Here is an 11,277-nt window from a genome sequence, read left to right on the forward strand (position 1 = left end):
TCCTTCACGGCGTAGTGTGTTACCAATTGTTTTCTTGGTGAATATGGTCCCAGCTGCCTTGAGATCATTGACAAGATCCTCCCGTGTAGTTCTGGGCTGATTCCTCACTGTTCTCATGATCATTGCAACTCCACAAGGTGAGATCTTGCATGGAGCCCCAGGCCGAGGGAGATTGACAGTTCTTTTGTGTTTCTTCCATTTGCGAATAATCGCACCAACTGTTGTCACTTTCTCACCAAGCTGCTTGGCAATGGTCTTGTAGCCCATCCCAGACTTGTGTAGGTCTACAATCTTGTCTCTGACATCCTTGGAGAGCTCTTTGGTCTTGGACATGGTGGAGAGTTCGGAATCTGATTGATTGATTGCTTCTGTGGACAGGTGTCTTTTATACAGGTAAAAAACTGAGATTAGGAGCACTCCCTTTAAGAGTGTGCTCCTAATCTCAGCTCGTTACCTGTATAAAAGACACCTGGGAGCCAGAAATCTTTCTGATTGAGAGGGGGTCAAATACTTATTTCCCTCATATAAATGCAAATCAATTTATAACATTTTTGACATGCGTTTTTCTGGATTTTCTTGTTGTTATTCTGTCTCTCACTGTTCAAATAAACCTACCATTAAAATTATAGACTGATCATTTCTTTGTCAGTGGGCAAACGTACAAAATCAGCAGGGGATCAAATACCTCTTTCCCTCACTGTAATGCCTTTTGACTAGTTGGGTTATTTACCTGAATGGCCCAAAACTTTCTATATTTTTTATTCTCTCCTCCAAACCAGAATTCTATCTCATTAGTGCCTCTGCATGTGGCCGAGACACCCTGCTAGCACCCTGCTCTTCTGGTTAATGGAGAAGTGGGAGCATGTTGTGTTTACATCAGACTCCAGGCCTGATTTGAGGTGCATTAGAAATGTGAAAGAGTCCAAAAATGTGCTTTAGTTGTTTCTTGGGCTCGTTTTGTCATACGAGAGCATATTCCATATAACAACATGCGCTCGAATAACAAAACAAAAAAAGTAGTCGTGAGATGCCACAGAAAATGGTAATAGTAGTAAATTAAGGCACATTCACATAAAAACAGTGTAGAGTTGTTTTAGTGCTTAAAAATTCAGAATGTTTGCTTGTACTGTGCATATGTGAGTCAGATGAATTCTGTATCTTACTGACCAGTAGGCCTAACTGTTTTTAAGTATCAGCCCGTACCTTTCTGCACAGCAGGCATAATCTAAAACTATAAAACCCTTTCTATCAAGTGACATTCTAAGTGTGTAAGAACCTTGTGTTTTAGCTAAAGCAGCTTTACTCTGGCAATAAATTAGCAATTACACATTCACCAGAACTGTTTTTCCAACCGAAGCCCTTTAGGCTTGCACATCAATGTCAAAATAAAAAATAAGACTTCCAGGAGGAAGGGTACCAGGCTGGGACTACAGCCAGAAAATAATTAAGGTATAAGGGTGAATTAAGGGACAAAGTTAAAAACCTTGTCCATATAAAACATTTTAAGAAAAAAAATACAACTGATGACGCATGCGCCACAAATTTAAGATAACACAGAGACAAGAATAAACAATTGTGGCAAAGAAGATTGATATGTTTTTAAGAGAAAAGGCTAAACCCCACCTAAGATTAGTACACTGTGGCGAAACGTATAAGAAGGGCTGTATGTGTTTGTGTTTTTCAGACTTTCTGCAGACTGTCTCACTTTATTGTTTCAATAAAGTTTAATTACTTTTTGACATTTACTAACCCTCTGTCTGAAATTTTTTTGTAAGGCTGGAAAGATTGTTCGCCACGACACTGCCTGGGATCCTTTTTAGGGAATTCATATCATTGTTTACTTCTAGAAAGGTCGCAGTCTTTTAGGTAACAGGATCTTACATTTTAATTTTTTCTTTTTTATTTCATGAGGCACATTGACTGCAAAATCAAAAACAATTTTTTTGGGATGTTGTGAAACACTAGAATGCAAAATCTGTGATACAAATGCATAAACAGTGGCCCTTCAGAGGTTTCTACTTTACTTCTAACTATTATGTGTGCGAGAGAATTATCTAGAGGTGGACCGATAGTTGATTTTACCCATACCGATAACTAAGCTGGGCAGTACCTGGCGATAACTGATTAGTCAATTGAGCACTCAAAGTAAAATATTGCTTTTTACAAAATTTATTACAAAAAAAAAAGTACTGACTGTACCAAGTAAAATGTACTGTAGTTTTTAAAATTAAATAAATGTATAAATAGTAATATATATTAACTATTAATAAATATGAAAGTAAATAAAATATATACATCCAAATGGAACCAAAAAGTAACACTCCAAATAACATAAAAAATATAGACATTCAAAATGAATAAAAAAGAGACACTTCATATAACACAACAAACTTTGCCATTTCTTATTTTGCCTCTAGACGCCAGTCCCATACTGTATAATGACAGCAGTCCCTTCTCCACCACTCCCAACAGACACAACTGGGAAAAATGATGATGGTTTGGATTTTGAAATCACTTATTTTTGCTGATTAATCCACAAAAACCATCAATCAGTCGCCTTATCGATCTGATTAATACTTTCTTATGTACAAGTGGTCAGATTATTTTTGTGGTTTTTGCTCTGTATCAAAAGCCACGGCAGAGCTGAAGGAGATCTTCACCAAGGCACAGAATGTAGAGTACAGACTCATTAAGGTGGTCATTGAAAACAGTAGGTTTAAGGCTGACACTAAGCTCTGTGGTTTGGTTTGTGACTATTAGAATACATATAAGGTGAAGAGAGATCTCCGTGCTGAGCCTACAGTTCTGCTGTGTTCTTCAGAACAGCTTGTGTTGGGAGGAACCAGATCTGCAGCGCAAAAATGGGAGCTGGATTTACATCCTGCCTCTCTTGGAGGATGACATCCCTTCGTACGTCCTCTACAGGCTGGACAGCACCAATAATCAGGGCTATGAGTGGTCCCCAGCTCATTCTGTCGTGAGTATAACATAGTGTAAATATAGTGTGAGGCTCAGAGCAAAAGAGGTATCCTGACCCTTAAGTACCCCATTGAGCACGGTATTGTCACTAAATGGGTTGACATGGAGAAGATCTGGCATCATACCTTCTACAATGAGCTGCGTGTTGCCCCAGAGGAGCACCCCGTCCTGCTTACTGAGGCTCCCCTGAACCCCAAAGTCAACAGAGAAAAGATGACCCAGGTTGGTTTAATGTTTGAAAAGGTGTGAATCTGCCTTTCGGTTGACCTTTTTAAACCTATTATTCTTCTCCTTAAGTTCATCAAATTCATTCACTTTCTCCAGGCTTCATCTCCTCTTAACTCCCGAGTTTCTCATCTGTTGGAACCAGCAGGCTATTTCTTTCCCTGCCTGGTCTTTCTGCACTTTTTGTGTGCAATCTTTGTTTACACGTGCTTCTCTCTCTCTCCAATTCTGACTTGTCTTTATTCTAAATAACTGTATGGACTGTAGTGACAACCTAATAGAACAAAATGGGGATTAAACCTTCATTTTCTCATTTCACATCATGTTCAAGACCTTCACCACCCCAGCCATGTACATTGCCGTCCAGGTCATGCTGTCCCTGTCGTATCACTGGTATTGTGATGGACTCTGGTAATGGTGTGACCCACACTGTGCCCAGCTACGAAGGTTATGCCCTTCTCCATGCCATCCTCAGTCTTGACCTGGCTGGTCGTGACCTGACTACCTCAAGAAGATCCTGACCGAGAGAGGCTACGGCTTCACTACCACAGCCGAGAGAGAAATTGTCCGTGACATCAAGGATAAGCTCTGCTACGTTGCCCTTGACTTCGAGCAGGAGATGGGCACTGCTGCCTCTTCCTCCTCTCTGGAGAAGAGCTACTAGCTGCCTAACGGACAGGTTGTCACCACTGGCAATGAGAGGTTCGGGTGCCCTGAGGCTCTCTTCCAGCCATCTTTCCTGGGTAAGAAGTTAACAAGTGCTGTAACACTAAACACACTAAACACTACTGTTTAGTGTGTCATGGAAATTAGACAACACTCACAGACTCTCAGGTGAAAAGGTTTATTACAGAAAGATGAATACAGGATAGAAGAAAGCAGGATAAAATAATGAGCACACTCTTGAGGCGCTTGTGTTGAACATCTACTATATGATGTAGATATCCGTAAGGATCTGTATGCCAGCACTGTACTGTCTGGTGTTACCACCATGTATCCTGGCATTGCAGACAGGATACAGAAGGAAATCACATCCCTGGCCCCTAGCACAATGAAAATTAAGGTGAACTTGTTTTATCCATCATGGGTAGCTAATGAATGAAAAGGCAGGTGAATGCATAAATATGAGACTAATGTCTTGCAGACCATTGCAGATCGTCCACCGCAAATGCTTCTAAACAGACTGTTACCACTTCACGCTGACTCAATCTGCGCAGAGAAAAACCTGAAACGACAACATTGGCATGGCTTTTGTTATTTTTGACACTTGACTCAGGATCTAAAAACTGGAACGGTGAAGGTGACTGCAACGTTTTTTGGCAAATAAGCATCCCCAAAGTTCTACAATGCATCTGAGAATTCAAAGTACGTTTTTGATTTGTTTTTTATTTGTTCCTTTTAAGTCATTCCAAATGCATTGTTCAGAAACGTATTTGCATCTATGAAGGCTGCCCAGTGATTGGGAGCATACTTAACATTGTTGTGTTGCTTGTATGTAAATTATGTAACAGAAAACAATGTCTGGGTTTTTGTACTTTCAGCTTTAATCTTGGTCCTTTTATTTTCTTTGTGTTACAAAATGGAAATACAAAGCTTTACCTTTTTGAAAATGTAAAGGTTCATTCCCCCTGGGCAAACATAAAAGCTGTATGGAACACGGTGGTGCCGGCCACTCAGTGGGGCCAACCTGTACACTGACTAATTAGAATGGTAAATAAGTATGCATGGTAAAAAAATATAAAGTAGGGACTCGCATTTTGCCAAAAAATATTTGTTTGCACACTGCAAATGTATTTTTAAGTATGCATAATTAAATTTTAGCATGCACACAAAATATTAGAATGCATACTTGTTTTTTTTAAGTATGCATATACATTTTGAGTCCCTACATAATTTTTTTTTAACATGCATACTTGTTTAGTATTTTTATTGTTTAGCTTTTGTACATATATTTACTGATTTGTATGTTCACGTTTCTAGGCTTACAGACTTCTTCGTATTAGTAGATCAGGTAAATGTTGCTTAGGTAATTAATCCATTGAGTAAGCTAGTTAAACTTTAGCTAGCTCCTGCTGCAGTGGTAATTTGGCATAATTGGTAGAGTATTTGTTACTTCATGTTCCGAGGGTTAATGGCTCAATTCTGAGCTTTCATGGGGTTAGAATTGTCTCATAATTTCAAATAAATAGATTATGATCCACAAATAAATTTAGCGAGATTCACAAAAGCTTTTTCAGTTTACCCAGATTAACTAATTTGTGTACTGCAGATATGTGCCTCAGTGAACCACTGTGCTGTATCTTTAATAGAACACATGAACACAACATTCAAAATGAAGAGGAATTTCACCTTTCAGCCTGAGAACGACCCAAAGCAAACCTCCAGACCAATAAAGGAATGGCTTCCCCAAAACAACTTCAAAGTTTTGGAATGGCCCATAGTCCACACGAAAATCCAATCAAAGATCTGTGGGGTGACCTGAAGAGGGCTGCGCACAGGAAATGCCCAGCTAATTTGACAGAGTTAAAATGCTTTTGCAAGGAAGTATTGCTAAATATTGCTGTGTCAAGATGTGCCAAAAAGATTGAATGCTGTGATAAAATCAAAAGGTGCAAATAGGAAATCAAACATCAGTGAGGAAACAAAATGTTCATGTTCAATTGATGTTAACTAATGTGTTAACTAACGTAAATTACTGATTCATGGGAATAAGAGAACAATACTGTTACTTGCCAAGCTGTGCCGCCGGTGCTGTGTGCATCATTCCCAGTACGTATTGCATTTCAGCACACACTGAAAGAACTACTAACACAAGTTGGACAACCGAGGAAGCAGGAAGTGTCGCAGGAAGCAGTGTCCCTCTAGCTGACGCTATTCTTCTAATCTCTATACTCTAAAATTATATATTTTTTACCTTACGTTATTTCTTTACAACGTTTACAAATATAACTGATTCTACTTTAGATAAACATTGCTCTGTCGCTAAGTTTTATTGGTTCTTACAAACATCTGCTAGCATCACCTTACCGCTAGCCTTGTTTACATTTCACATTTATCTCATTTACCGCTGTTTTTTCATTTAATGCTGTTTTTTTAAAAAGCGAACATGTCTGTTGTTTCTCTGCTTTTGAGTGCAGATGAGGAATTGCTTGAGCTGCACATGGTGTTGCTGGAACTGGAGGATGTGGAGAAACAGATCCTCGGCCTACACGACAAGCAGGCCCAGCTGCTGGAGCAAAGAACCGCGCTGGAAACATCTTGGGCCTCTGCCTACACATCCAAGGTAAGCACGCAGCGTGGTATTACCACTCCCAGCCCCTCTACGTGTGTTTCTCTGTGCAGGGACCGTGCACCCAAGAATTTTTCCAGCCGAGGTCTCCGTCACGCCGGTGCCGACTCACCACGGACCTTGGGTGTACCAGCAGCGAAAGGCGAGAGCCATACCCCGGGCGAGGACCTCTCTACCTCCGGTGTTCGAGATCCCAACCAGGAACCGCTTCGCCCCTCTACATCAGACCAGACCAAACGCTGTGATCTTCGGGGACTCCATTGTGCGAAACGTCCACGTCGCTTCAACAGCAAACCTGCTGAAGTAAGGTGCACACACATTGTTTTTCTGGCGCTTGTGTCCTTGATGTCGATGCTCAGGTATCCGGGCTCCTGAAGAAGGACGAGCGCATTGGAGTGGTCGGGCTGCATGCGGGGGCAAACGACATCAGGCTGTGGCAGACGGAGGTTCTGAAGAGGGACTTCGCCAGCCTGATCGAGACGGTACGGGGCAGATCACCCTCCGCGAAGATCATCGTCTCTGGACCTACTGTAAGTACATCTTCCTACAATAACAACATTCATCATAAGCAATGTTCAATTGATAGTGCAACACCTGTAGTACATACTATAGAGACTGTGTCTGTTCCCCGAGCTATATAAATACATAGAAAATTTCGGAAGGTTTGTTTTAGTAACCTAATTAACATAAAATTAGATCATACTGAATGCACATCCAGCACCTTTAATCTGAAGTTAGGACTATTAAACATTAGATCTCTTGCGTCTTAGGCTCTTATTGTTAATGAAATCATTACTGATCAGGAATGTAATTTAATTTGTTTGACGGAAACTTGGATTAAACCAAATGAGTACATAGCATTAAGTGAAGCCAGTCCTCCTGGATACTGTTATATACATCAGCCTCTTTCAACTGGTAGAGGAGGAGGTATTGGTCTCATCCATAGTCAAAATCACACAAAAACCTAGTCATAAATTTAATTCTTTTGAAATTCTTTACCCAGTATAACTTATATAGCCACAAAAAATAAGTCAATTCCTCTAAGTATTATTTACAGAACCCCCAGGGCCATATACTGAATTTCTTAGTGAATTTGCAGACTTTATCTCAAACCTGGTTGTGTCTGTAGATAAAGCATTAATCGTCTGTGATTTTAATATTCATTTTGATAACCCGAAGACCCTCTGAGAACAGCGGTTGTGTCCATCTTAGATTCAGCAGGGGTTAATCAGAACGTAATCAGACCTACTCATAATGGTGGTCACACTCTTGACCTCATACTAACATACAGATTAAATATAAAAATTATTGTAATTTTTCTGCAGTCTGAAGTTGTCTCAGACCATTATCTTATCTCGTTCATAATACGTATTGATCATAATATTTCCACCTCGCCTCGCTACCGCATAAAACGTACCTACACATCAGCTACTGCACCGAGCTTCATAAATAACCTCGCAGAAACATCAATTAGATTTGGATTGTCTGATATGATAGAACTCGATGAGGTGACTGTATGCTTAGAGTCAACACTCCGCTACACGCTAGATAGAGTGGCTCCACTCAAAAGGAAATTAATTAGAGAGAAAAAAATTAGCACCCTGGTATAACGATCAAACGCGTACCTTAAAACAGACAACTCGACAATTAGAACGTAAATGGCGTCAAACCAAATAGGTGATATTTCAAACAGCATGGAAGGAGAGCCTACTGAAACATAGGAAATCTCTTAGCGATGCTAGAAAATTCTATCTCTCCACCTTAATAGGAGATAACAAAAACAATTCTAGATTTCTATTCAACACAGTAGGAAAATTAACTAGGAATAAAACCACTACAGAAAGAAGCACTCAATCATTATATAGCAGTGAAGATTTCATAAAATTTTTCATTGATAAGGTTGAAAATATTACATGTGAAATTATTATAATTTCAGTATTATAATTAACAATATAGATGATAATATAGCAATATCAGATGAATGTTTAGAATGTTTTACTCTTCTTGGAGAGACCGAACTAGCTTCATTAATCTCTTCAAAAAATTCATCAACTTGCATACTAGATCCTGTACCTACATCTTTCTTTAAACAGATTTGTCCTGGAGTAATTGAACCGCTTATAAATATAATCAATTCTTCCCTTAGCATGTACCTAAATCACTTAAATTAGCAGTTATTAAACCCCTGATTAAAAAACCTGACCTTGACCAGTCTCAATTGTCCAACTATAGATCTATATCAAATCTCCCCTTCATTTCCAAGATCTTAGAAAAGGTTGTAGCACAGGAGCTATGCTCATACTTGCATAGGAACAACATTCATGAAATGTATCAGTCAGGATTTAGACCTAATCATAACATAGAGACAGCGTTAGTTAAAATAGTAAATGACCTACTACTGGCCTCTGATTAGGGTTGTGTCTCATTGCTTGTGTTACTTGACCTTAGTGCAGCTTTTGATACTATAGATCACACTATTCTCCTTGATAGATTAGAAAATGTTGTTGGCATTAAGGGAACGGTCCTCTCCTGGCTCAGGTCTTATTTGACCGATCGTTATCAGTAGATGTAAATGGAGACTTCTCCACGCATACCGAGGTTAAATTTGGTGTTCCACAAGGTTCTGTTTTAGGCCCACTGCTTTATACTTTATATATGCTACCTCTAGGTCAAATTATTCATAAACATGGAATTAGCTTCCACTGTTATGCTGATGATACACAGCTGCATGTTTCAGCAAAGCCAGAGGGACAGACAGCAGCTTAGTAAAGTTGAGGATTGTGTAAAGGACATTAGATGTTGGATGCTAACTAACTTCCTTTTACTTAATTCTGATAAGACAGAAGTACTTGTACTAGGACCACGTGTAGCTAGAAGTAAGCTTTCTGATCACATAGATACTCTGGATGGTCTTTCTGTTTCATCATGTGCAGCAGTAAAAGACCTCGGTGTGATTATTGACTCCAGCCTATCATTCGATGCTCATGTAGATAATATTACTAGGATAGCTTTCTTTCATCTCAGAAATATTACTAAGATAAGAAATATATTGTCAGTACATGATGCAGAAATATTAGTTCATGCTTTCGTCATCTCTTGACTAGATTACTGTAATGCCTTACTGTCTGGATGTTCCAGTAGGAGCATAAACAAACTCCAGTTAGTCCAGAATGCAGCTAGAATGCAGCTAGAGTCCTAACTAGAACCAGAAGATACGACCACATCACCCCGATCTTATCAACACTGCATTGGCTCCCAGTGAAATCTCGCATTGATTATAAAATACTATTATTAACTTATAAAGCACTAAATGGTCTCATGCCACAGTATCTAAGTGACCTTTTGGTTTTCTATGATCTGCCACGCCTACTTAGATCAAAAGATGCAGGCTATTTGACGGTACCTCGATTAGCGAAGGCTAGAGCAGCAGGAAGAGCTTTCTCTTATAGAGCCCCACAGTTATGGAACAGTCTTCCAATTAGTGTTTGGGACTCAAACACAGTCTCAGTGTTTAATTCTAGGCTTAAAAACGTATTTGTTTACTCAAGCCTACCCTGACTAGATTTTCTGTTATGCTAAGCACAGTCCAGAGTCCAAATTCCAGATTGCTGGGACTACGGCTGCTTCTAAGGCCAAACAGACTTCATATAAATCCATAATGAACTTTTTCACACTATCTGTTGTTACCCAGATGAGGATAGGTTCCCTTCCGAGTCCCTTGATAGTTCTGTAAAGCTGCTTTGAGACAATGTCTATTGTAAAAAGCGCTATACAAATAAAACTGAATTGAAGTTAACCCTAGTCAACTATTACCAATAATTATTCTTGTAATAAGGTGAAATAAAACTGAATAGACAACTAGACGTGGGTTTGTTTGTCTTTAATTATCCTTAATTCATCTGTCATTATCTCCATCACTTACACCGGTACTGTCTCCTCTTCTCGTTTTCCCTTGTGCTTCTGGTTGCCAGATAGGTATGCCTCTTCATGTTCAGGAATTAAAGCTTGCATGACTCAAGTGTGAAGAGGTGGCACAGAAGCATAAATGAGTCTCCAAATGAGGTAGCACCCCACCAAGGGGTCCCTTTAAGGGGGTTAAATTTATTTATTTAAATGATCAGCCCTTGGGGGGGGCCCTGTCATTATGCAGGACCCAGGTAGATGTGCCTCTGAATACACAATGCCTTTTAAAATATATATTTTTTAATTTCCCAAAATTTTCTCCGAAAAAAAAAAAAAAAAAAATCATCTCAAAGCACCACCAGAAGGAAATGCGTCTGACTGCTGCTTTAAATGATAAAGCAGCATCATTGAAGGTAAGAATCAGAAATCTTAAATGCTATAGCTAAACTGTAGATGTTGGCACCTTTGCACAAGTAACCAGCCTTTCCAATACCAGCTTAACGGCTTAGAACTCTACTGATGATGTTTGAAGCAAACACACAGCTTTGGTTTATTTTTGGGAAGACATGAACATTTTCAACTTATGTAGAATTAATTAGTTTTATTCAAAACTGCAGGAAAAGCATGGTGTTTTGTAAAGTATTCTGTCCTATGTAAATACTGGGATTTAAAGTGGGATTTTAAATGTAAAGATTAAAAAAAATTGCTATCAAATAAAATGTCCAAGGTATAATAAATTGAGTAATTTTTTTATTTTGGACATTTTATTTGATAGCAGTTTTTTTTTTTTTTTTTTTTTTAAATGTGTCAAATGTCTTCAAATAAATGATTAATAGAATTCGCTTTTACTTTCAAAGAAAGAGGCATGGAGAAAAAAAAAC

General features: G+C 39.0%; 1 pseudogene; it reads left to right on the forward strand.

The window, feature by feature from the left end:
* Positions 1-3,012: 3,012 nt before the first annotated feature.
* LOC108256817 (actin, cytoplasmic 1-like) lies at positions 3,013-4,015 on the forward strand (annotated as a pseudogene).
* The last annotated feature ends 7,262 nt before the right edge of the window (positions 4,016-11,277 follow it).

The sequence above is a fragment of the Ictalurus punctatus genome, chromosome 24, assembly GCF_001660625.3.
Source record: "Ictalurus punctatus breed USDA103 chromosome 24, Coco_2.0, whole genome shotgun sequence".
Taxonomy (NCBI): Eukaryota; Metazoa; Chordata; class Actinopteri; order Siluriformes; family Ictaluridae; genus Ictalurus; species Ictalurus punctatus.